We start from the raw sequence: 27318 nt of genomic DNA, 5'->3' as shown, positions 1-27318 counted from the left end.
ACTAACTAATTGAGAATGATAATCAACAATCTACCTTAGGGTCACATTTGTGGAAGTTAATTCATTTTGATTAAGCCTCCAAACCATCAGTGTTAAGCTTGAAGCAATATTGCACACACCTGCTATTTCCCTCTAATAGATTATATAATGACTTAAGGTTTTTAGTCTTTTAAATTCAAAAATGTTATATATATATATATATATATATATATATATATATTATAACCAGTTACTTTTATATCATATATTTAAAATGTTCCAACTTACTGCAAAATTACTACATCCTAATATTCCATCTGCACAAGTAACAGATCTTACCTCATCTTATCTTTTTTTACAAGTAATTTATAAACATATTGGCTGCACTTTTGTTCAGATGACCGCTGATTTAAAAGTGCAGTTAATATGCCCCATTCTTTTCCCTTTAACAGAATTTTGTCACTTCCTTGCCATTAGTTGAAGAATAACCTAACTTATTTTCCAGCCTCAGGTTTAAGATGTTAATTTCCTTACTTAATGTTGCCATCAGTGACCATAAGGTAGAAACTATTCTATCCCTGTCTACCAGTGCAGATATTTCAATCAAGGCAGGGCAACTTTATTGAGGATTTTGGGACTTTGGGGCCATTTCTAAACATCTCCCATAGTCCTGAGAGTGAAAATGTGTTTTTTAACAGTACAAAATCAACAGAACACTGAAAAATTAGCCTGCCAACATTTTTCTACTTGTTAGATTTGTATTTGATTGCTGCCTGGGGATACTGTATACATTTCCTTAATTTATGCAAACAATGCTAAACAAATCACACAACAAAACCAATCATATTAATGATAAGATAAATTTTCTTGAGCACTGGCACTTGGAATCAATTTTTTATTACTGGATGTATAAATGTATAGTTAAAGAAGTATATAAGCACACATAGATTAATATTTGCTATTATTAGAAATATACTTTATCATCCCAGAAGTTATATCCTTTGATTAAATGATAAGCTACCTGTCTGGTGGGAAAGGGATTGGAAAGTAGCTAAGTTTATCTACCCACAAGCTAGTCCACCTAGCAAAGTCTTGGTTCAAAAATTGTACCTAAAAGGACATTAACCAGAACAGAAGAAATTTATTACCACAAAGGTCCTATATGTAGAATATCTCTGAGTTTCTATCATAAGTCATATTTTGATCATATTTTAAACACATATGATTTTACCCAATTTGAGGAGTCCAGATGTAACTTTTGTGAGAATGTTATACTTTTGAGGAATTTGTAACACACAAGGGGTCCTATGATGACTCTATATTTCTGTACGCCCAGCCCTGGGCTATTTTTTTATTGCCTACTTAGCCCACAGAAATAGAAATAAAAGCTCAATAGATGTTTCCCTGACCAAAGATACAGAATGGTACTACAAGGCTGCAGCAAACAAGGTTTCCATACAAGGGCTCTTCACAATTAAATCCCAAGGGTAGCCAACATCACAGAGGTTTCTCAAATAACCTACAAGTAGTCAGAAATATACCATCAGGTCTTTTCTATTGTTTTTGTTCATTCTGGGCGAAAAAATAAACTAGCTTAAAATGACCACTTGCATACCCATAACTGTCTCTCTTCTTGGCTCCAGACCAGCATAGCCAGCTGCTGATTCAATACATACCTCAAAGTCAATGTACCCTTAAAATTTAATTCATGAGTTCTCCCACCCCACCCTGGCCCTCTCCCTGTGTCCACTATCTTATTAAATGACAGTCTCTGAAGTGGAAACCTGAGAGTCGTAGTGATTTCTCCATTTCCCAAAACACCCACATCAAATTAAATCCATCCACTATACCAGCTTCTCGCTCATTACCAAAGTCCAGGTCACCACTCAGTTTCATGTGGAAAATTGTAATACAATAACTGTCCCTTTTTGCTTGAAAAACCTTCAATAGCTTCTATTGTTCCTAAGAAAATGTCTAAAACACTAACAAAACCTGTTGATAAAAAAATTAATTGACAGTCAATGTAAGAAAGACATGGAAAATTTTATTTGAGCCCACCTGAGGATTATAACCTGGAAGACAGTCTTTCAGAAAGCACTGAGGACTGCTCCATCCACCAGAAGTCAAAGAACAGTAATATAAGTTTTTGAGACAAAGGATTATATATCAAAGTAACATACTGACAGTTTACATAATCCAACAAGGTGAGTAGTGGGTCATCCAGACCCCTTAGAGAATTGAGAAAGGAAGAGGATTGAGAAAGGAATGTTTTCTCCTTAGGAGTTACCTTGCTGGCTTCAGGAGGAAATTGTTTTTGGTTTTGAGTAGGCATTCCTGTATCTTCCAAGGGGCTCTAGTTAATGTATAACACAGATACACAATGCACACTAAAGGGGAGGGTGTAGTGGCTCAAATGGGCAGAGAGAATTTTATGTTGAAAAATTTTCTGTCCTACCTTAAAAATAATTTTGTTTCATCAAAACTAATAACCTTTGTGTCATCTGGCCCTTGCCTACCTCTCTAGCCTCATTTTCTGCCATTCTAACTTTCTCTACTTCAGATACAGGATCCTTCTTTCTGTTCCTGTGTTGTGCTAAGCTGACCCTTTGCATGTGCTGTCTCTTTGCCCCAAATGCTCTAGTGAACGTTTTCTCTCTCCTTCCCTTAACTTGTAAGACTTACACATTCCTAAATGCCCATTAAACCAAAAGCCATTCCCTCAGACAAGACATACCTCCCATGATTATACTCTGAGACATTCGATTCCTCCTTCTCAGAGACTCTACTTAGTTGAATTTTTGAATTTAAGTGCTTAAGGTGTCTGTCTTCTGTTATACCTTTTCTATAAATGACTTGTGAGTAAATATATTAGGCTTTGTTGGGCATATGGTCTTTGTTTCAACTATTAAACTTTGCCCTGGAGAAGGAAATCATCCATAGACAATAAGTAAACAAATGGCTATGGCTCTGTTCCAACAGCTTTCAGCCATAGTTTGCTCATCCTTTCATTACATGGTGTAAACGCCATGAAGGTACTGGGTGTGTTTTGTTTCATTCACTTTTGTATCTCAGTACTCACTGCAGTACCCACAGTGGTATTGGGGGGTGTAAATATATTATCAGTTACGAGGGTGTAACTATATTTTCAGTTACGCTTCTAATCTACAAGACAAAAATTAAAAAGAAATTGTTTGACAAAGGAGGTTCCTCCTAAATGATCTAGTGATTATTCAGATTTGCTCTTGATATGCCTAAGAGTCTCATTAAAATTCAAAGCACAAAACGTTAACTAATTAGTGAGGGTACCTGTACCTGTCCAGAAGGTCCCTTAAAGAGAACAGAAATGGGAACTAAAGAAAGGAACTCTGTCCCAATATTCTATTTTCACCTAGCAGGAAAACTGACTGGAGCAACTAGAGAAATCTTCCTTTTTTAAACTACTAGACTGAACACAGAGATAGTAATTGTAAAAGGAACAGCTACAACAAAGAATCACAAAGACATTCACTCCAAAGGATGGCCGAAAACTTCAGTAGTAGTCATTAGGCACTTAAGTTTCACTTTAAAGGTTTTGTTTTGTTTTCCCAGAAAATAATAGTTTCTGGGACTACCAGTCAAGATGATGAATTGAGCTAACACAGGTATATCCATCTCTTCTCAATTAAGGCTGTTTGGGGGAAATATACAAACAAGCTTGAAGTTAAAGGAGGAAAATATCCATGTATCAGAAACCCAGCAAGGACTGAAGCTATGTGAACCATGGAGAAAGGGGACTAGATATATGCCCTAGGGGCTGAAGTTTTAAGCCAATCTTGAAAGACAACAGATTCAGAAGATCTTACTTCTCAAGTCAGGGAAATAGCACTTGGCTCCCTGTATAAAACTGGGGCCTAGAAAATGGCTATTACTTAAGTGAATGGTGACTTGAAATTTTCTTTTCAGCCACCAAGTTCTAGCAGCTTGAAACGTGTGTGAACATGTGTGGAAAAAGAGAATGCCCTACCCACACCAAATAAGAATCATAGGACAAGCAGTGAGCAATGTTGTGGGGGGGCACAGGCAGGCAGTGGCAGGTTGGGTGGTGTTAACTGACCCCACCCTTCAGTTACAGAGCCCTTAAACTGAGAAACAAACCTAAATATTGCTTCAGATCTGATGAAACCTATAGGGTCACCGATAAAGGGAATGAGGAAATTCTCCAGAGTATACCTATGGAAGAAAACTACATATTAATAAAACAAAATAGTCCATAGAATCAATAAACTAGAAATTTTACAGTCAAAGAACTAGACTACAGAACAATTTGAAAGGGATTTTTGAAGTTAGTAGGTTTCTTTCTTTCTTTGTTATTTTTATTGGAGTAGAGTTTATTTACAATGTGTTAGTTTCAGTATATATCTATATATATATACACACACACACACACACATATACACACACACACACACACAATGGAATACTACTCAGCCATATAAAAGAATGATATAATGGCATTTGCAGCAACATGGATGGACCTGGAGATTATCATACTAAGTGAAGTAAGTCAGAAAGAGAAAAACAAATGTTATATGATATTTCTTATACGTGGAATCTAAAAAAGGGATACAAAAATAAAATAAGTAGGTTTTAAGAGAGCAAAAATAGAATCCATAAAAAGAGAATGTTATAAAAGTAAGGCAGATATAAAAAATAATCAAGGAAAAATAATATATAAAATATATTCATTTAAATAAAACATTTAATAACTACAACTGTAGAGATGCTGAAGAATAAATTACTATAATGAAATAACAAATCACAAGTCTCTCACAGAGTAGCAGAAAGTTATAAAGAAACAAACAGTATAAAAAAGAAGGTAAGAAAAAGAGAATAAGTAGAAATTCCAGAAGGAAATATTAGTGAGAATGGGACAAAAATATACAGATAATTACAGAATAAAAATGTTTAATAATTGAAAATATAATTCTTCAGACCAAAAGTACTTTGGACTAAAAGAATTCCAAAGATGAGTTTTTATACACTGACCTAGATGTAAAAGTTATTAGCAAAAAATTCTTAACATTTTCCACATGGGAAAAAAAAGGCAATACTCAGAAATGGGTACCTGAGGACCACACCTGTCAGAATGAACACAGGTCCATTCAAACTGGATAGCAAATTAATCATCAAAACCAGAAATGAGATAACAATAAAATACTGTCAAATACTGTCAAAGTGCCGAGGAAATATGTATATCAGCCTAAAATCCCAACAAACAAGCATGAAAATAAAATGAAGATATTTTCAGACATAAGATATCCCAAAGAATTTCTACACACTAATGTGCACTGAAGGGATTACTAAAATATATATTCAGGAAGGATAAAAATTACTCCACAAATGGAGACTGAGGGAAAAAAAGAGTACAAAAATAAAATCTACCAAATATTTAAGGAAGGAATGATACCAATTCTCTATTATCTCTTCCAGAAAATAGAAGCAGAGAGACTTGAGTTACTTCCTAACTCAATCTATGAGGCCAGCATTACCCTAATTCCAAGAACAAAGATATTACAAAAAAATTAAAACTACAAAGCACTCTCTCTCATGAACACATGAAGATGCCATCAGAAACCTACTAGAGCTAATCAATGAATTTAGCAAAGTTGCAGGATACAAAGTTAATGCACAGAAATCTCTGGCATTCCTATACACTAACAATGAAAGATCAGAAAGAGAAATTAAGGAAACAATCCCACTCACCATTGCAACAAAAAAAATAAAATATCTAGGAATAAACCTACCTAAGGAGGCAAAAGACCTGTAGTCAGAAAACTATAAGACACTGATGAAGGAAATCAAAGATAACACAAACAGATGGAGAGATATACCATGCTCCTGGATTGGAAGAATCAATATTGTGAAAATGACTATACTACCCAAAGCAATCTACAGATTCAATGCAACCCCTATCAAATTACCAATGGCATTTTTTACAGAACTAGAACAAAAAATCTCAAAATTTGTATGGAGACACAAAAGACCCCGAACAGCCAAAGCAATCTTGAGGGAAAAAAATGGAGTTGGAGGAATCAGACTCCCTGACTTCAGACTATACTACAAAGCTACAGTCATCAAGACAATATGGTACTGGCACAAAAACAGAAATATAGATCAATGGAACAGGATAGAAAGCCCAGAGATAAATCCACACACCTATGGTCAACTAATCTATGACAAAGGAGGCAAGGATATACAATGGAGAAAAGACAGTCTCTTCAATAAGTGGTGCTGGGAAAACTGAACAGCTACATGTAAAAGAATAAAATTAGAACACTTCCTAACACCATACACAAAAATAAACTCAAAATGGATTAAAGACCTAAATATAAGACCAGACACTATAAAACTCTTAGAGGAAAACATAGGAAGAACACTCTTTGACATAAATCACAGCAAAATCTTTTTTGACCCACCTCCTAGAGAAATGGAAATAAAAACAAAAATAAACAAATGGGACCTAATGAAACTTAAAAGCTTTTGTACAACAAAGGAAACTATAAACAAGAAGAAAAGACAACCCTCAGAATGGGAGAAAATATTTGCAAATGAAGCAACTGACAAAGGATTAATCTCCAAAATATATAAACAGCTCATGAAGCTCAATATTAGAAAAACAAACAACCCAGTCAAAAAATGGGCAGAAGACCTAAATAGACATTTCTCCAAAGACATACAGATGGCCAAGAGGTACACGAAAACCTGCTTGACATCACTAATTATTAGAGAAATGCCAATCAAAACTACAATGAGGTATCACCTCACACCAGTCAGAATGGACATCATCAGAAAATCTACAAACAACAAATGCTAGAGAGGGTGTGGAGAAAAGGGAACCCTCTTGTACTGTTGGTGGGGATGTAAATTGATACAGCCACTATGGAGAACAGCATGGAGGTTGCTTTAAAAGTAAAACTAGAGTTATATATGACCCAGCAATCCCACTACTAGGCATATACCCAGAGAAAACAATAATTCAAAAAGACACATGCACCCCAATGTTCATTACAGCACTATTTACAATAGCCAGGTCATGGAAGCAACCTAAATGCCCATCAACAGACAAATGGATAAAGAAGATGTGGTACATATATACAATGGAATATTACTCAGCCATAAAAAGGAATGGAATTGGTTCATTTGTAGAGACGTGGATGGACCTAGTGACTGTCACACAGAGTGAAGTCAGAAAGAGAAAAACAAATACTGTATATTAATGCATATATGTGGAATCTAGAAAAATGGCACAGATGAACCAGATTGCAAGGCAGAAATAGAGACATAGTTGTAGAGAACCAATATATGGACACCAAGGGGGGAAGCGGGGGTGGGGGTGGGATGAATTGGGAGACTGGGATTGACATATATACACTAATATGTATAAAATAGATAACTGATAAGAATTGTTGTATAAAAACTAAATAAAATAAAATTCAAATTAAAAAAAACAAAAAAAGACAGTATTACAACATGTGTAACAGCCAAAGAATTGGTATCCATCTCTTTAGTTCAGAGTTAACACATTTAGATTTTCCGGTGACATCTGCAATCTTATCTATATCACATACCATCTAAAGCTAGTGGAGCATCAGCTGAGCTAAATTCTTCAATAGATCAAACAATGTGTGGTATCCTCTAGAAAATAACATTGACATTTTTAACTGCTGTGAGACTCACCCCTAGAAAAAGTCAAATTCCTCCCTAATGTTGGCCCAAAGCCACTGGGAGAAAGGGAGCTCTAGAAGAAAGATGGAGGTGTCTATGTTAGTTGGTCCTATTTTCATCACTGATGCGATTCATGCCACCAACAATAATGCAAGCTGAACGTAATCAGCTTCATCCCGAGCTAAGAAGGAACCAGAATCTGTATTGCTCTGGCTTTCAGAGCCAACCAAACTTAGTGTTGCTTTCTCTATAGAATTAATCTTCAGAAGAATGAAGAAAGCTATTTGAAATAGTTTTATCACTATTCTAATAAATTGATGTATTGATACTTTAAAAAAAAGAAAGAAAAACTTAAACCCCATCCTTATTAGTAAATAGCAGCTCCTACTTCTAGTTTCTCAGGCCAAAAGCCTTAAGACTTATTCCTTAACGCCTCTAAACTCTAGACTTTGTAAAGAACACCTACAAATCAATAATTAAAAAAATAGTCAATCAGAAGAGATAAAAAGTGGAAACCAGAACAGCCAATAAATTATGAAAAGTCATCCAACCTCACTAATATAGAAGAAATGAATTATTATTATTATTATTTTTTTTTTTTGCGGTACGCGGGCCTCTCACTGTTGTGGCCTCTCCCGCCGCAGAGCACAGGCTCCGGACGCGCAGGCTCAGCGGCCATGGCTCACGGGCCCAGCCGCTCTGCGGCATGTGGGATCCTCCCGGACCGGGGCACGAACCTGCGTCCCCTGCCTCGGCAGGCGGACTCTCAACCACTGCGCCACCAGGGAAGCCCTGAAATGAATTATTAACACAACAACATTTCACTTAATTTACTGAAATAGTAAAAATTGGTATGTCTGATAATATCAACTATTGGGAAGATCTGGGGAAAAAATGGTTCTCTCAGATATAGCTAGTAGAAGCATAAATCGATACAGTCACTTAGAGGATAATTTGGCACTCAGCAGTGAATTTAACATGTGTACCACATGGCTCAATGCAGCATTTGCACATCTGAGTGCATATCTAATAGAACTCTTACACACATACACAAAGAGCCACACACAAAGAAGTATTTCTCCTTAACAGCAAAATCAAGGGAATAACCTCTGTGTGTACAAGTAGAGAAATGGATAAAAACATTCATATGTTAGGACATGATCTCAGGATGGAACATTATAAAGCAGAGAAACTGTGGATACATCTCAAAAATATAAGGCTGCAAGAAGTAAAATGATCTATCTATACATCATCTTTTAATGTGTGGCAATTAAAAAATACACCAAAAATAATACTCTTGGATTGTTTGTGAATGTATTCCTCTATGTGTAAAATGGAATAAAATGATAAATACTAAATGTATGGTATTGGTTGCCTCTGGAGTTGGAAGAAGACTAGGAATGTAGATGTTGGTAAAAGGAAAGGTTAGTCATATCTATAATAGCCATAGTATATAATAATAATAATAATAATCTCTTTAGATTAAAAACATCTAGAAGCAAATATGAAGAAATGTCAACCACTATTAACTCTAGGTGTTGGATATATTATTGTTTGTAATTCTGTGTACATTATCTTCCTCAAATAATAAAAATAGTACCTTCTCTACATAAAATTTACTCTTGCTTTTGTATTCATTGAGCCTTAAGAAATAAGCATCCTTGACTATTATAAAGTTTTCCTTCTATCACATATGTATTTTTATGTGTACTCATTTCCCTATAGATGACAGATGTAAAAACAACACAAAGTGAATACTGAAGGTGAATGTAAAGCACAATAAAGTGAATATTAAGATAGTGTAATGTATCTTAACTTACTGGTGTGAATCAGGCAGGTGTGAGACAGAGGGGTGAGGGAGAGAACTAATCAATGATACATCTATACATGGGACATGGAAGGGCAGATTCTTCCCCCTGATCGCTAAGTTTTCAAGGACAGCAGAATCTTCTACTGTGCTTTGAGTCTCAGTATCAGAGAAATTATTGAAGAGCACGGACTCCATAACCACAGGAAATGGTTGTGCTGTGCTTCTCTCTCACCCATTCAGGGTCTATTTATGCACTAAGCACTATTCTGCAGAGATGGGCCCAGAAACCACAGATGGGAGATGACTCAGGAGAGCGGGATGGGCAAGAATTGCCGCGTTTAAACTATGTGCTCAATCAGATCCCACAGTTCTCTCAGGCTGGAAGAGTAAACAAGCTTCTCCAGGAGCTAGCCTGTTGTCCATGAAGTAGGTTATTCTCATTAAGGTTTTCTATGTCAGGATAAAGGACAAAAAACCAGCTGGAAATCAATACAACTGGTGTGCCAATCTGACACTGCTCGTTATGCAAACTCTAGCCTCCCTGGGCTCAGTTTTTTCTTTATAATGACAATTAGAAGAGTTGATAGTCTGCAATCTATTCTCAAAATGACAAGAAGAGAGTATTCATTTTGTTTCTGTTATTAATATACTGTGAGAGGAGGATACCATTTTTTTTTTTTTTTTTTTTTTTTTTGCGGTACGCAGGCCTCTCACTGTTGTGGCCTCTCCCGTTGCGGAGCACAGGCTCCGGACGCTCAGGCTCAGTGGCCATGGCTCACGGGCCCAGCCTCTCCGCGGAATGTGGGATCTTCCCAGACCGGGGCACGAACCCATGTCCCCTGCATCGGCAGGCAGATTTTCAACCACTGCGCCACCAGGGAAGCCCGAGGATACCATTTTATAGATCATTGACAATAGACTGATGATAGATCAACAGATGTATGTGTGTATACACAGATATATATGTGACTAGACATATATGTGTGATTGAATGTGTGTGTATATATCTCTATTGTAAAATGGATGTAACAATGAATGATGTACCTTCTTTGGTAGAGTGTGATGACAACAAAATTAAGTAATAGTTAAAATGCTAGGGAGCTACATTGAAATAGTACTTTTGGCTGGATTTTGTAGTATAAAAATTGGTCTGGAGTAATATTTGCTAATCAGAAATATTTTAAAAACATGAATACCAGTTTTTCAATTACAAAAATAAGCATTTCATTTTTATCAGCACCTTCACATTAATTATTCCTTTTACATGTGTTTCTTACCAATCACTTAAGAGAATTTTCCATTTGATTTCTGCTTTTTCATATGACTACAGAAAGTTTCATATTTCTCATGTTTCTCCAAGTTTCCCTTCCTTCCCTTCCCCCTCCACCCTAATTTTTCTCTCCTCCTTTACCAATATGTAGACTTAGCTATAGGAGATACTGGGAATACTTTTCTTCCAGCAGATTTCCTAGAATAAAAACGGCAGTATTCTGGACTCCTGAAACAAGGTGTAATTTCTTCGCTAAAATCTTTTACAAAAGTATGAAGAAGTCTATTTTGGATACCTATCTAGCTTCCCTTTATGTAATCCTGCTTTCTTTCCCTTGCTTTCTATCACAAATCAACTCTCAGGAATACGTTTGGTAAGTTCACTGATGGATATAATGGGTAAACAACATATAAAAGGGATAAATACTTATGTTCACTGCAAGGGTTGATTCATCTGTTGCTAATATTCACCCACAGTAGTAACTTAAAAATAATTCTGAGCTTGTATCCACGCTCACTAGGATTTTAAGTCATGAGTTACAATAACTCCTTTCACAGACATTGGCTGAAGTCATCCTCTCCCAACAGTGTTTGCATTCTTTCAAGGTAGCAATAAATGGTGTGTTAGACCCCTACTAGCTGATGGAGAAGATACTGGAGAGGAAAGAACTTTCTTAGGTTCGCCCATCCTTCCTAATCTTTTTAAAATTCTGGTTTCTTAAACACACAAATCTTTCCTAAAATAAATTAACTGTTTTTTGCTTCCATAAAATTAAATCACTAATTTAGTAAATATTCTTCCTAGCACCTTTATGTAAAAATAAAGATAGAAATCTCATAACTTGTAAGCCCAATATGACTGTCCTCCAAGTAAAGCAGCTGACAGGCCACTTCACCATCGTTCAGAGATTTATATGTTAGCACTGGCATCTTTGACGTTTTTTGTCTGTCTTATGAATAGCTCCAGAAAAATACTGCTTTTAGTCTGACAAATACGCTAGCCGAATGCTCCACATCATCTTCATAATTATCTGAGCCAATAAAAGGAAGCGAGTTTTAAGCAAAAATACCGCGGCATCACACATATGATGTGTTCAAGATGCAACCATATGTTAGGTTGTCTAACTGGAAAACCATGAGGTTATAGGGTTTATTAAATGTCCCTGTTCAGTGAGGCGTTCCCTGACCAACATGTCTCAAATAGCACCCAGGCAACCCTTACTATCCATCCTGGCTGGCATGTTTTGCTTTCTAACACAAATCACTATCTCCATAAATATTTTATTATTTAACAAAATATATTGCATTCACTTATACTATTAATTGTCTGTCTACTTGATGAGAATATAAACTTGCATGACTAGAGCTCTGTGTTTTGTCTACTCTCGTAGCCACAGCACCTAGAACATTAACAGTCAGAATAGGCTTTTGATAAATTTTTGTTAAATGAATGAGTCCCATCAACATTATTAAAATATTAGAGTCTGGCTCTTAGCAGAGAAGCCCTGGATCTCTCTGTTTCTCTTTCTCTTTGTTCTTATCAGGATTCTGGCAAAAATAAGGTAGTAATCAAGGCTGCTTCCTCCGGAATAAGCCCCAGACATTTCTTTTCGTTCTTGGTCTTTCCTCTTCTCTGAAATGAAAGCCTGGCAGCTGGGTCCTGGCATAACAGGCCTGGGCAGCTGACTTAGCTCCAGAGTATACATGCACTTGAATGCTCCCTTCCTGTTTCTTCATTCCTATGTTTTTGACGCTCGCAGGTGTGTTCTGGACTAGCTTTATGGTCTCCAATGATGGCTGATATTTAGGTGTTATTTTAGGAGGAAAAAACTGGTCATTATATTTTAATTTATTTAAGCCAAATGGAATACGGAAACAGAGGTCTTACCAAAAGTCCAGCATAAACACTGGAGTTCTCTCTGGCATTTAGAATTAAAGCCCAGGCAAGGATAATTTATAAATAGCTTAGGGGTTATAAGTGTAAAAGTATAGCCCAAGAACACCAGAGATAGCTTTTTTGTCTGAACTTGGGTCAGGAAAAGCCCTCCAAAGTATTATTTAAGGCCATCAATGAAAAGACTGGTGGATCGACTAATTAAAATTTTAAATTTCTTAAGAGTAGTATATATAATGAAAGCATGATTAGAAACATGGGTAAAATACATCAATGAGCAAGTCTCAAAAAGATATACAGTGATCAATGGAAAATAAAATATGTTTTATCTCACTAATAATTGAATACATTAAACTAGAACAGCAATGAAATATCAATCTTTTAAATCTTTACACACTCAGAAAATAATGATAAATTTCAATGTTGACTTTGATATAAAAAGGCACTCTCATAAACTCTTTTCCGGTCAGACTGTAGATTAATATTAGCTTTTCTAGAGGACAATATGTAAGTATGTATCCAAATTAAAATATGTATATTGTCTGAATTTAATGTATAAAGAAATCACAGATAAGAACAAATATGTTTATATATAAGAATGTTCACTGTAATATTGTTTACATGAAAAAAATGTGTGTAGCAGCTTTCCAACAGCAGTAGTGGGTGGGTTAAAAATTAACTTGGTACTTTTATATAATCAGGTATCATTGCAGACAATATAATGAACAAGAAATGGACATGGAAAGATGTTCATGGTGTTGAATAAGCTATCAGCTTATAGTTTACACCTGTAGGTATGTTTATAGATGAATTAAAAAGTCTTGGTAAGATATTTACAAAGGGCTTCCCTGGTGGTGCAGTGGTTGAGAGTCTGCCTGCCGATGCAGGGGACACGGGTTCATGCCCCAGTCCAGGAAGATCCCACATGCCGTGGAGCGGCTGGGACTGTGAGCCATAGCCTCTGAGCCTGCACGTCCAGAGCCTGTGCTCCGCAACAGGAGAGGCCCGCGTACAACAACAAACAAACAAAAATAAATAAAAATAAAAACAAACAAACAAAAAAGATATTTACAAATATGTAACGGAGCAGGACCCTATGGGGCTGTCCCAAGAAAGACTCCCCCCCACACACACCCATGTTCTTCACCTTCCTCTCGTCTGTAGAAAACTTTAGTCAAAAAATAAATTTAATCAAAGAAGTGAGAAAATCCAGAAGCAAAGGAAAGCAGGCAAACATGACTTCGCCATTAAACAAAGTTGAGGACCCTTAGTTCCTCCTCAAGGGCTCTAGATAATATTCTGAGACATCTCCTTTGAGCTGTTTTACAGATACTGAAATCCTCACCAGGTGAAAAAAGTTAGCTCTATGATGAACAGACTGGAGCCATGACGTAAGCTGCTCCATCTTACACAATTCCAAGAACAGGCCTCAAGGAAATGAGAACAAACCATCCCCAGAGTTGAAGATTAACTGTACCTAAAACAATCAAGATGACACTGATCAGACCACTGCATGACCAATTTCAAGATGACCGTCAGAGCTGACTATGCTGTTCTGCATGTAGCCTCCTCTCCCCACCTATATGCCCCTGAAACTCCCCTGTAAAAGCTCTTGCCCCCTGATTGGCAGTGAGGAGTTGATTCTATGGGACATGAGTCCACCTTCTCCCCAGGACTGCTGGCTTCCTCAATAAAGTGATCTTGCCTTTTACCCAATACTTTGTCTCTCAGTATTGGATTCTTGAGCAATGAGCAGCCAAACCTGAGTTTGGTGACAAATATACATGTATTAGTAATGGTTGTCTCTCAGTAAAAAGATCAGTGGTTGCCAGGGATTGGAGGGGGGAAGGGATAAATAGGTGGAGCACAAAGGATTTTTAGGGCAATGAAGATCCTCTGTATGATACTGTAATGGTGCATACATATCATTATACATTTGTCAAAACCCATAGGATGTACAACACCAAGGGTGAACTCTAATGTAAACTCTGGACTTTGGATGATAATAATGTGTCAGTGTCAGTTCATCAATTGTAATAAATGTACCACTCTGATGGGGGAATGTTGACAGTGGAGAAGGATATGTTATGTGTACAGGCAGGGATATGTAGGAAGTCCCTGTATCCTCTCACTCAATTTTGCTGTGAATCTAAAACTGCTCTCAAAAATAAATTCTATTGGTGATAATAATAATAATAATAATAATAATAATAATAATAATAATAATAATAATGGTTGTCTCTGAGGAGTAAAGTTATGGGGACTGGGAGAGAATTTAATTTTCCATGTTGAATATTTTTGGTTTGACATAACTTTTATATCAGACATTTATACTTTTAGATTTTAAAGGATATCTCCATTTTGAAATTATTATTAGCAGGAGAGGACAAAAGGCAGATGACCTAAGTGAGAAACCAAATCCAGGAGCAGATGAAAGCTGGCTTGTCCATGTGTTTCTTAATACTATTCTCATTTCATGCATGTCACCTAAATATCAGAATCTACTTCCCCTATATATGCTCTCATTAACATCCAGCAACCCTTTGTTTTCTGAGATTCCTGAACTATTTGCCTTTGTTTTGCACTAGATTTCATTCTTTCCCCCTTCCTCCCTCCAGCCAGCAGCTGCACAATGATTCAGACGGGAACAAAAGAGAGCCAAGACAAAGGGCAGCTCCCCTATGTCCAGGGAAGGGGGTTGCTAAATCCACTGCAGTTTGGAAGCACTGAGCTTAGGAGGAATGAGCTTGTCAGTAGTACTCTGACTGCCCACTTACAGTTAGGCTGGATTCTTGGAACAATGAGGTCGTCTAGTCTCTATCATTCCTGAGCACACATGACATATTCCTTATACTATCCAGTGGATGTGAAAATTGGGCTATATATTTTGGAGGTGTCTTTTATTTCCTAGAGATTTTTTTTTTGTACATGTTGAATTTCTAACCCTTCCTTCTATACTATATGCTATAGGTACGTTTTTCTTGCAAAAAAATAATAGCCCCAAAGTTGCTTACGAATGTACTTCTATTCTTTTATCTTCAGATAAACAATCCTTTGAAAGTAAGCAAAAGAACTTCCCACTGTTATGTTTTTAGCTTTCGCTGTTCCTTAGTAGAGAAGCTTGACACAAACCCTTCAGTCAGACATGTAGGAACACAACATGAAATGAGGCTTGAGAAATCTGGCTACTGTTGAGAGATTATAAAGAACTACCATACAGTCCATTTGTTTAAAGTGGTGAGCTATAATATCTAGGGATGACAAATAAACTTCACAGTGAACATATCTGTAAAAACCATATATAGGTATAATTATATACTTGTGGATTAATGAGAATACAGACGGGGACTGCTCTACTTAAATTGTCAACTTCTACATTTTCATAGATAGCAACCAAATTATATTCATTTTACTCTATCAAAAAAGCAGGTCAATCTGCCCACTTCCTAGAGATGGTATTAGCATTAGTGCCTGTAATTTCAGAATCTTTATAGATTTGTACATTGGTCCTTATCTACAGAATACTACTCACAGTGCTTGGCTTAGTCTTGAGATGTTTTGCAAGCATTATTTGTCCTGTCCTTTGTAACTCTTAGTAAAACAAAACAAAAAGACATACTCAGAAGATGTAAAGTTCTACTAAGAGGAGGCTTACAATCTCGACAGGAAAGAGAGCTGGTGAAAAAATAGCAAATACCTTCCATGTATATGGGGATAAATCTTTCAGTAGTGAGAATGACTCTTAAGGACAGCAAGCAAATCTTTGAACAAGTATGAGGCACTGTGCCTGTGCCACCAGTAATGGCAATAATGCCACAACCTCCCAATCTGTCTTCTTCTGTGTTTACCTCCACCCTCCATTCTCATTCTGAACACAGCAACAGACTGATCCCAACACAATAACACGTCACTCCCGTACTCAAAATCTTCCGGTGTCTTCTTTTCTCATTCAAAGATCTAATAACTGCCCCCCAGCCCCAGTTGCTCCATCTGGAACTTCTTGCCCCACCTAGTACTCAGCTTCCTCTTGCTCAAGCTGTTTCGCCACACTGGTGTCCTAACTATTCCAAGAACTCACTAGGCACACTCCTACCTCTGTGCCTTTGCACATGAGATTTCCTTTCCGTGGACCAATTTTGTTCCACATACACACATGGCTTGTTCCCTTATCTACTTCGAGTTTTTCCTCTGATATCGTCTTTTCAAAGAGGCCTTGACATTCAGTCAAAACCATAATACTCCTTTCTTCACCGTCTAACTCAGTGTATCCTCTCCACCTCCTTGCTTTAGTCTTCTCCACAGTGCTTACCAGCACATGGTAAACGGCATACATTTACTCATCTATTTGGTTTCTCTCTCCTTCCTTTGGAAGTAATTTGCCTGAGGGTGAAATTCTGTCTGTTTTGCTTAGTCCTAGATACCTAGCACACAGTAAGTAGATACACTATAAATATTTATTAGAGGGATAAATATTTGTTGAATGAGTTAATTAATGAAGAATGAAGGATGAGTCAGCAATAAAGGAATATGATTTGTGAACTGGATTTTGAGTAGAGCTAGAAGATAAAGGTCCATTCGAGCACCTATTAGCTTAATGATAATTTAAGAGAAGGCTACGGCTCTAAGGAAGAGCAGGCCACGTGGCGAAGGTCAAAGAACAGCAGAGATCATCTGGGGGTGTTGACCAAGCTTAATAGATTTTTCAGAGCAGACAAAACTACTCTATTATATACTTTTAAAGCCTAAAAATATATATTGGCTCAAGAATAACAACATCTGAAAATACTCAGCTTGAAAATATTGAGATGGAAATTCTCAGACTATTGTCAGTTGCCAATCTCTAACCCACATCCAATCTACCCACAAAATCTAATTACTTCTTACCAATTTCACCATTATCCCATCAGTCTAACCCACTACCATCTCTAGTTGAGATGTACATTAGCCTCCTAAATAAAGTCTGTGCTTGTACTTTTACATTCCTAAACTCAGCAGCCAGAGTGATAACACTTAGAATCCTAAGCCCTCACCACGCCTAGAAGGACCTACATGATACAGAGCCTGACTACAGCTCTGACTTCATTTTCATACCTTTTTCCCCTTCCCTCACGGCCATTCAATGCACCAAACACACCCATGCCTTAAGCTGTTCACACCCATGGTTTCCATTCTCTGGAACATTAATCCTCCAGATATATACACAGTTCACACCCTAACTTTATTCATCACCTCACTCAAGTTTTTGTTCAAATATCACCTCCTCGGAGAACTCTTTCCTGACCACCAAATGTAAAACTACAGCCCCTATCATTCTGTAGGTCATTCCATATTTTATTTTTATTTATAGTCATTCTCATTTCCTAACATTAAAGATATATCTCTTTCTATACTTTTATTGCTGTGTCCTCAATGGCCATGACTGTACCAAGTTCAGAGTAGATGCTCAAAAAATGTTTATTGAAGGCATGAGTACTAAATGTAATTCATGGAGAACCAGCACGGTGAAGTTCATTTTAGTCACTATTCATAGGAATAAATGAACTTTAAAAGTGGATTTATAGCTTTTCAGAGCCTGACATGGTCATAATTAGAAGACTTTTTCACATGCTTAGGTTCACGATGACTTCCTGCTCTATGAGAAATCATTCAGAACCACTATAAAAGTTGCTGGAGCTTTCAATTCTGCAGGATTACTGAAGGGTCATATGGGAACGTATCTACTTTTTCCTCAGTCCTAGCTTAGTCTAAGAAAAACTGACTCAACACAAGCAAACAAAACAAGCCAAAAAACTTCAAATTCCAAATTAAACAGTCTCTCCTCATCTGTATTTAAAAACAACCTTGGTTGTGACCAAAATCTTATCCATGTGTTTCTAGAAAAATGTGCATTTATGAAAAGACAGAAATATTCAGGAGGAAATCAGGCATTTAAATCCCAAAATCTCCTTATAGGAAGCATTCTTTAATCTTATATAATTTACATAAAATGTTCCCCTAATCTCCTACTGTATAATGATTTCTTATATTTAACGCAATAAAAAGGGAATTAAGTTGCATGTTTTCCATACTAATTTGGGTCTACTTAAAAAAAGGAATCAGAGGGCTTCCCTGGTGGCGCAGTGGTTGAGAGTCTGCCTGCCGATGCAGGGGACACGGGTTCGTGCCCCGATCCCGGAAGATCCCACATGCCGCGGAGCGGCTGGGCCCGCGAGCCATGGCCGCGGAGCCTGTGTGTCCGGAGCCTGTGCTCCGCAACGGGAGAGGCCACAGCAGTGAGAGGCCCGCGTACAGCAAAAAAAAAAAAAAAAAAAAAAGGAATCAGAGAAATAGAATACTATACATATCTAATGTGTGTTCTTTCTTAAGTTGCTGTTTTCCTATATTCTAACTTTTACAATAGTAAAATAAATCTGCATATTCTTTCTCCCAAATCTGAATAAAAAGTTCTGTGCAAGTACTTAAGGAAACTTCTGTGACTGTAAAATGTCAAGATCTCATAAAGCATGTTTCCAAAGCAGAGACAGGCAGTTCTGAATATGTTCGAACTAGGGTAGAAATGAAAACACCCAGATTCCCCAATCCTTATGCAACCTCTCTAGTCAGTGAGTGCTGCTGGTATTTTTCTATCACAAGTAGAATTTCTAATAGATTTTTCCCACTGGAAAAGAAGAGCAAAGACATCACTGTGTATCAGGTAGCTGGCTCCAGCTACACTTGCATGGACTTTAATTGATAAACAGCTACATTGTAAATGATCTCCATGTTCATTTTACATAAAATTATTGATGATGCTTTTATGAGTACTCTTTAAAATAAATTGCAACATGTTGTCTGAATATTAAAACATTTTCCACTCAAGTTCTTCTTCTGCTTTTAACCAAACATTCTTAGTATAATGTCAAAATAACAAGGTCTGTCATCATTCAATTTTTACAGTATCACTTCTAATAAACAGGAATGTAAACAACATAAAATCCATAAGACAAACATTTACACATTTGTCTTGACCACAGCAGGATATTCTTGGAAAATCAGACTTATAAAGACAACACTGTGACTCTCACCTATTAATATAAACTGGTCAATTGACAGGTAGGCTGACATTGCCTATCCATAGAGCCTGAAGGGTTTAAGAACACCATTTGCAAATGTATTTTCCAAATTTTCATAGGTGCTTACTCCATGCCACGCCCAGTGGTAGGCATCAAGACTACACTACTGATTGAACAGACATGGCCACTGCACTCAAGGATTCCAAGCCATCACTGCATGACTTCTCATTACAATTACATGTAGAGACAGACACACACACACACACACACATACACACACGCACACACCTCTCCATGCAGGTGCTGTTTTTTGATCTTTTTCAAAGGAAAGAATTGGGCAGTTTCAAAGGCAATGCTTACTGCTCAGAAAAGCAGAGGTCATGAATGTTTCATTGATACATCTCAGATGTTATCTTTGATGAATGAAGTGTTTCTATGCAACTTGATTGTGAAAATTATCTGCCCACGGGAATTCAGAGAAAAAAGAAAACTATTTTAAGTGGGTGTTTCCTGCCTGAAAAAAGGATTATGATGCTGCATTGTCAATTTCAAAACTGCAGTTTTTGAAAAAGTCATGCCCACGACCACAGCAATGAAAATGCCATCAGTCAGGGACTCTTCTTACACCATGAAACTTGGCCTGAAATTAATTTTTGGCTATATCTACATCTCTGATTAATTTTTCCAGTGCAGAAAGTGTACAATCATGACATTTAAAGAAATGAACATTGACGCATATTGCCTCAACTTAGAGAAACAAGAGCAAATTTCATCATGTTATAATATATATAACAAAACAGTGTTTTTGTGTGAATGATCCATTAAAGGGTTTCCAAATGCATTTTACTTTTCCTTGATATGCATTCACAAACCCTGTTGACATTAATGAGAATTACTCAAGTGTATTGAGAAAGAGTAGGCCTTTTGTGTATACTCATACATGGAAGCCATAAATTTACATACTTTTAAAGAAACCCATTTGATTGTTTTAGTGTGGAGTTGAGTTAAAATCACTGGCACATACTGCACGAGGTAGAGAGAAAATACGGCTAACAGGGAGAAAAGGTTCAAGGCATTAAGTAGCTCAAGATACACTTCCATATATTGTGAGTTTTCCTTAACCACCCAGGACAGGAACTGGTTTCTTAATTATCTTTTCTTACTAAATGAGAATTATGTTGTCACTGTGTGGAGAGAGGGAGGACCACAAGATGGCCTCAGTGGCTCTTTCCTGGTTGTCCGGCAAGAAGCTGCAGCAGGAGAGACTGCCCATGGACTCAACTTTCCACAAGGTCTCCAGGTGCTGGAAGCAAACTCCATCTGCAAGGCCCCTGTCTTGGTTTGCAAGACTATTCTCATGCTTACAAAGACCTCCTCTTTATGCCCATCCTATAAAGAAATGGAGTGTAACAAGAGCTGGATATATCCAGCACATAGGCCCAAGTGCTCCTCTCCGTAAGACTATGAGACCATGTGAGCTTTGGGCATCCCTGACCCCTCTACCATTGACCCCAGCTGGTATCACGGGACACTTGCCCAAGCCTTCCACCAATACCACCTGCCTCAGAATCTTTTTCCAGAGAATAGTTAATTTTTCTTGGTATTTTACAAGTTCATTAGATGAAAGTTTGTCTGTAAACAGAGAGAACTTTCAGTAGAAAAACAATTATACCTAACTTGGTTTTCTCCATCCTAGGAAATCAGAGGATCTGTCACCTACAAATTTTTAATCAGGACATAGGCTTCTAACGGAAGGAACAGTGAGAAGAGAAATTGGGGTGAGTGACAGCAAGCATAAAATTAAAAACTTACACATTTGCCGTTACATAGGATTTGCTTATTGCAGTTTTTAGCATCTTTGTGATGCGAATAGAAACAAAAAGATTGAATGCTAGGCAAGCTGTTGGAGAGAGTCTGGGACAGACAACGTTATCTACAAATACTTTTGAGATAAATAAAATTACTTTAAATAAATATATCTGAACACTTTAGAATGAATATCTCCTGTCCCATATTCAGAATTAAGACGAAATACTAATCAGCCTTTCAGGTTTTCTACTTAATTACTCAAAATCAAAACAAGCGGCTAATCTCTGATTAAGCAGAATTCAGCTGAGCAGGATTTGACACTGATGCTTGAGCCACATGTCTGAGGACAACAAAGCCACAGCTCTCATCTAAAGAAATTCAGTATATTCATTTGTTTCAGTGTGCCCATTGGGACAAATGACTGATGATCCTTCAGCTGCCATTTTAAATCACAGCATTTCACAGTACAGTATGATGGCAGCTTACATCTTTTGATAGAGTTTTCTACTAGGAATATTTACCACAATTATGCAGTTCACAAAAAATGCAGAGGAAAGGTGTTGCTACATCCCAAGGCAGAGTGAAACTCTGATGCAACTATGTGAAAACCTGCCAGTACTTCATGATTCATTGTTTTACTAACTACAAAATTAAGTCTTAGGACCTAAATGGCCATATGATGTTTTATGCATTTGGATTCTCCCTTCCGCACTACATACTAAAAACAGGAGAAAGTCTCTGCTGAAGGCATCTGTAGATTCAGTACTTTGAGGCTGATGATGGCTGCTTTGGGCTCCAATTGCTGTGGTGATATGTAGTGATCCCCAACCTTCTCAGCCATCTATGACTATTCTACTATCTGCTTTAATTACAAGGAGGGAGAGGAATTACTTTTAGGAATGTATGTGCTAAGAAACCATTATTTCCTTTAGTTTCCAACATCTCAACAGTAATTCAATTTGCTGCAGTTGCCAGTCTCCCGAGACTGTAAGCAGAGAAACCTGGAAGATCATCACATCTGCAGGCATTTGAACCATGAAAAAGTTACTATGTAGCAAAGTGCTGAAGAATCTAAAGAGATTGATAAAGCCAAGGGACTTCTGCTCACATACAGATAATGGCAGTGCAGTTTATTTCATCTACTAACTGAATGTATTAGAACTAGAAAGATTGTGGCCTTGAAGAGTCAGACACAACTGGGGAGACAAACTCACTCTGCTACTCATGGGTTAAATGACCTTGGGTTAACCAAAGATGCAGTTTTCTCACCTGTAAAATGTATGTAAGTGTAGTTCTTTCATGAAGTTTTTTTTTTTTTTTTAATATGAGGGATAGGGATTCTGGCACTACAGAAAGTGAAATAATTCTATGCAATAAGTAAACTCAGACCCATTGAAGCTAAGTGAGAGATTGTTTACGATGGAGCCAGAGCAAGATCCCAGATACCTATATGGGGTATAGTTCTCCCTGTAGTATACAGAACTACTGCGTGTGTGCGTACATGTGTGTGTGTGCATTTAATTCAGATGACCTGAGGCTGGTGCCACTTCTACTTAGCCAAGATGGTTAGCTCATCACCAGCACCACTTCCTCCTTTCTCTGAATCTTTTGGATTCCCTTTTTCTCATAAGGAAACTTGAGATTGTCTTGGCTAGGAACACTGACACTTGATCCTGTTCTGAAACATGTGTGCTTTTCCTTCTTGGACATCTCCACAGTGGGAAACCCTCCTGTCTATGGTGTAATTACTAAGCATCGCCATATTAACAATAAACAACATAAGCAACTAATTTGGGTAATTTTGGTCAAGTCCCTTGGCTTCTGTAAGCCTTGGTTTCCTCATTCTTAGAACTCAGGGATTATTTTTTTATAAAATCCATCATTAGCCAGAAAAATTTAATATTAATACACCATATCAAATTTTTCACTACAGGTGCATCAAAGAACTACATATAAAAGGAAAAATATAAAACTTTTAAAATAAATCTAGGAGAATATTTTATAACCTTACACTTCAGGAGATCTTAAATAACAGTAGATACTCATAAGCCAAAAAAGAAAATGTAGATACCTCTCCATGAAGAAAAAATATATATATATAAGGCCATAGACCCCATAAGCAAAGTCAAAAGATAAATAAAAGATTAGAGGAAAACACTTTAAAAACCTACAATATCCCCAATAAACAACAAAGCTCTAAAATGGATAAGCTACCCACTATAAAAATGGACAAATGCTATGAAAAGGTGTTTTACATATCATAAAATGCTAAAGAATCACAATCTCAGTAATAGAGAAATAAGCAAATTATAAAAACAAGTTAAGTACCAAACTTTTGTCCAATAATTTGACAAGATCTTTAAAGACAAAGCATTCAGCCCTGGTAAAGGCATAGGAAAATATTTTCTCCCAGACACTCTTATTAAGCTTATAAATTATGACAAATTTTTGGAAAAAGTAATCTGGAAATATCAAACTTTAAAATTGCCTACCCTTTGCACCAAAAACCTACTCTGGGAAAGTATCCAACTGAAATGAAAGTACAAGTACTTCAAGATAGGTAGATGGATGGATAGATGTATGGATAGACAGATAGATAGACAGATATAGATAGATTTATAGTAGCATTATAAGTAATAGGAAAAAAACTGGGGACAGTCTGAAGTACCCATTTATAAAGAAATATTTTGATTAATTAGGTCATATCCATTTAAAAAATTCTCTGAGCTGTAAAGAGAATTAGACAGATTTGTATGTATCAACTGGGAAAAAAGATTACTATTGTTGAAAAAAATAAAAGTTTATATATAAATTATTTGATCATGACATTGTTTTTAACTATATGCATAAATGTATTTTATACTTTTATAAGCAAAGAATATAATAATGGAAATTTGGGGATTTGTACAAGTCAGTCCCTGAGAAATTCCCTTTGAGAGGTAGGCTTAAAAGAACAAAATGGAAACATATCTGGTTACAGTAGGCATTCCTATATTGTTTGGATTTTTGCTACAAGTGTGTAAGACTTTGAAACAAATAATTTGTAAAAAAAAAAACACACACATAGTGTAGTAAGGACTTGAGCAGATATATGTGCAGAAGGTTAATGGAGCACAAGAGGAGCGATTCACCTTTCTGGAGCAGTCAGGGAAGTTATCATACTGAAGGTAGCCTTTGAGCTGAATCCTGGGAAAACTTTAGGAATGTAACTTTCATTGGTTTATAATTTTGGAGCTATGGGATGCAAGCCTGACCCTCTCATTAACTCCTTTGATATTTTTATTTTACCTTCTAAATATCTCTCAAATATACCCCTTCTGCAATCCAATAACTTTTAAGCCTATATATATATATATATATATATATATATATATATATATATATATATATATATACTCAAACTCACTCATAATAATCAAATTCAAATTCAAATGGTATATCACACATCCAATTCAGACTGGAAAAGTCTGATCATCAACATCAAGAAGTCTGAAGGTAACAGTGTTTGGATGAGAGATGAGGAAAAAAAGGCAATCATATCCTGTGGGTGGGAGCATAAATTGATACAAACTCTATGGAGGGCTGTTTGGCAAAATCTGGGGAATTTAAGATTTGATACTACATTCCATTTCTAGGAATGTATCCCACAAATATACTTACATAGGTATACAAATGCACATGGTCAAAAATATTTATGGCAGAACTCTTTATATTAGCAAAGGGTTAGAAATAATGTAAATATCTATCCCTGTGAATAAGTTAAGTAAATTACATCCATAACAGAATACCATCTAATCTAAAAAAGAAGAGGAAGGCAGAATTATCTACTAATGTACTACATAAAAAACAAAGTAGAGTGTATTAGTCTAATTTTAAAATATATATATATGTATACCTATACTTATCTATTTCAAAGTACATACACAAATACCTACATATAAACATGTATACAGAAACATTTGTATAAACATAGACTCTCTCCCTGAATAGATTTATAACAACCTATTTACTGCTTAAAGAAATTCAGTAGCTTCTCACTACTTCCGAGGAAAACAAAAGTAAATTCTCTACCACATTTTCAAGTTCTCTCATGTCTTGCTAACTGATAAATATCAAATTAGGACACTACTCAGCAATCGTCTTTAAAGAATTTCAGATATATTCAATACATTGGAATATAGACACACCAATCTCCCGCAGACCTCTGCTTCCCATACAGATTTGCTCTCTCCACCGCTATTCTGTTCTTTATTCATCCACCCTCTATCGTGTCTACTTCTGATGACTAGACTTCTGAAAGATTGGTTTATAAACCAATAAACCATATAAAACTGCATCTTCATTAAACAAACCGCAATCACTATCATAATGTCTATTTTATTTTCTTACTGTTATGTATAACTATCTGAAATTAATGTGTTTAATATCTTCACGGGCCACTAGAATGCATGTTTCATAAGGGCAAGGACCGTATCTGGATTAGTGTATCCCCATTGCTTAGAACGGTGTCTAGCAGATGGTAGATGTTTCTTCTGTCTTTACTGAATGAATAAATAGGAATAGACCAAAATTTTCTAAAGAACTATATAAAATAATTTGAGCAATGGAAAGAATAGGAGCAGGAAAAAATGAAGGCTAGAATGAGGTTTTTAGTGGGTGATGAAATAAAATTCATATTTTATGGCAAAACAAGAAAAATTTAGTTTTCCTTTGCCCATTTGGGACTCCTGCCTTCCCTTTAGTGCATATTGTGCATCTGCACTAACCAGATCTCCTTAGGAGATAGCCTTCCTTCCACGATGACCCATGACCCACCACTTGCTTTGTATGTGTGGATCTGGATTGTGGAAACTGTCAATAATGTACAGCCCTCTGTTTCGAAAACTTATATAACTGTGCTTTCACCTCTGAGGGGCAGAACGGTTCTCACAGCTTTATGAAAGGCAATTCCCAGGTTATAATCCTCAGTTTGGCTCTAATATAATTTTCCATTTTGTTCTCAGATCGACTGATTTATTTTGCATCTACATGGGTGATGTTTTGCCCAACCAGATTCCCTTTACCAGGCCAGCACACCCATCCCTCAGCTGCTATAGATGTTGGTTGCTCACAGCTCACAGCTCCCTTTTATCCAGAGTTTCACCCTGACTAAATGGGAGCCAACAAGCTACTTCACTCAGCCCAGGGCAGTCCACAGCCAGCCTCTGGCCTTTTTGCTCCCCCAAAGGATCTGGCTAAAGCTAGAATCCAAAGGAAACTACATATGTGTTTAGCTCCTTGCCATGTCCTTTCCTAACTTCTCTCACTCTTTTTCTTTTGAGGGCTCTGAGAGTCCCGAAAATAAAGGAATGGGAAAATTCGGAAAGGGTTATTTGAGAAGATGCACTTAAGAAACAAACTGTAGATTCACCTGAACCCTCTGTTCATGCTGAAGTGAACTAGCTTTCACCTCTTGTTAGAAGATAAAGTCCTCTCCCCTCAACCCCACCCTTGCTTGAAGACGACGTAAGTACCTCAAATGAAGCAAGGTTGTTCCTAAGACAAGGCTTGCCCTCTGCAGGATTTGTCCCTCCTTCCCCCTGGCCATCAGATCCATAAATAGGGTAAAGTCACAGCATGGCCCAAATCAGAAATGCTGGGCGTACCAAAGAAGGAGAGGATTACATGTTGAAAGATCTGTAGGATCTAACCTGTATCTAGCAACAGGAACCAGGAGAGTATCCCCAGGAGTGAACCTTGAGGATGCTAGATCAAGAGTGAAGTACTATAAAAGCTGGGTAAGAGAGTTTATCAATTAGGGA

Source organism: Mesoplodon mirus, assembly GCF_964341445.2.
Source record: "Mesoplodon mirus genome assembly, chromosome: 5".
Classification (NCBI taxonomy): domain Eukaryota; kingdom Metazoa; phylum Chordata; class Mammalia; order Artiodactyla; family Ziphiidae; genus Mesoplodon; species Mesoplodon mirus.
The sequence above is the reverse complement of the archived record's forward strand: the minus strand, read 5'-3'. Positions refer to the sequence as shown.